The sequence below is a fragment of the Poecilia reticulata genome, linkage group LG23 (genome assembly GCF_000633615.1).
Source record: "Poecilia reticulata strain Guanapo linkage group LG23, Guppy_female_1.0+MT, whole genome shotgun sequence".
Lineage (NCBI taxonomy): Eukaryota > Metazoa > Chordata > Actinopteri > Cyprinodontiformes > Poeciliidae > Poecilia > Poecilia reticulata.
In genome coordinates, this window is record NC_024353.1 from 8,061,666 (window position 1) to 8,062,789 (window position 1,124).

At 37.5% G+C, this 1,124-nt stretch overlaps 1 protein-coding gene across 2 annotated transcripts in view; it reads right to left on the minus strand.

The window, feature by feature from the left end:
• LOC103459388 (ankyrin repeat and BTB/POZ domain-containing protein BTBD11-A) overlaps nt 1-534 on the minus strand; it is a 42,214-nt gene extending 41,680 nt beyond the window's left edge. Inside the window, exon 1 of one of the 2 annotated variants that reach the window (XM_008400897.2) lies at nt 226-534. The gene's annotated coding sequence lies outside the window, so the exon portion shown is untranslated. The remainder of the gene's footprint in view (nt 1-225) is intronic. The other variant, XM_008400898.2, reaches the window with a different exon arrangement.
• Nucleotides 535-1,124: the final 590 nt, after the last annotated feature.

Consider the following 1,124-nt stretch of genomic DNA (forward strand, 5'->3'; position numbering starts at 1 on the left):
GCAACAAACATTTCTCACACAGAGAACAGAACATTTAGTCCGTCACAGAGGCATATGTGTTTAGTCTTGATGTGTATTTTTCGATTATTAATAACTGAGAGCTGTGGTCGATATGCTAAGCTAACAGTACGTTAGTTGATTAGCTAATTTAAACACCTGTCAAACAAGCATAACTGAACAACTTCCCTCTCCCTCGCTATTTTTTTTCTTAAGATTTTTGCTCACCTTGTTATCTAGTTGTCCGAGTGTAGCAAAGCACCGTAAAGTTTCACCGCGTTATATTGACAACTTAACAGCTAAATCCAATGGTTTTCTTCTTTAGCTTTTAACGGCAGTTTGCATCCATTATTGTTGAACTACTGCCATCTACTGGATCCTTATAGTTATTCCTCAAATTCTCCTATTGAGCCCAGTATTATTTTTTTAAAAGAAATATCTTCCCTTTTCCTTCATTACTATTCAACTGAGCAACCACATTCTCAAATTTCTCCAATAATATTCATTGTTGTGAAGCAGCTTTTGGGCCTCCAGCACGGAGATGAGTGACGTCACGCTCCAATGTGCAGTGATGGCATAGTTACTTTGAAAAAGTATTTTTAATCAGAATACTGACTACTTGATTTGAAAAGTAACTAAGTTACATTAAAAGTAACTTTTTTAGTTACTTTCAGCAGCTGCTGAAAACAACGCTCCACCACCTGTGAAAATTACATTGAACTTTTCCAATACTTAACTGAAAGGTATTTAATAACGGTAACATCAACAATCTGTCTACACTTATATGGTTAAACTGAAGGGGACATTGTTTAATGGTTACCGCAGTAAGAAAAAAGTTAGAAATTTTCTGTGTTTCACTACTGTCTGTAAAACTAAGGATTTTAAAGCCCCCATCCACAAGCCCAGCCTCCAGGTTCTGCGTTACCGCCGTGCGTTGTTGTCAGAGCGCAGAGCAAAGATATCAGATATCCTTCTGCACAGAATTGTGACATGTATCTTAATAATAATTACTATAATGGCGTTTAGTTGCAAAACTTTACGTCCATTCGAGGCTGTTTTCACGTTTATTGCGCTGTTCATATTAGTCTCGATGTTTGCAGTTCTCTGGGGCGCAACGCGAAGCTCGA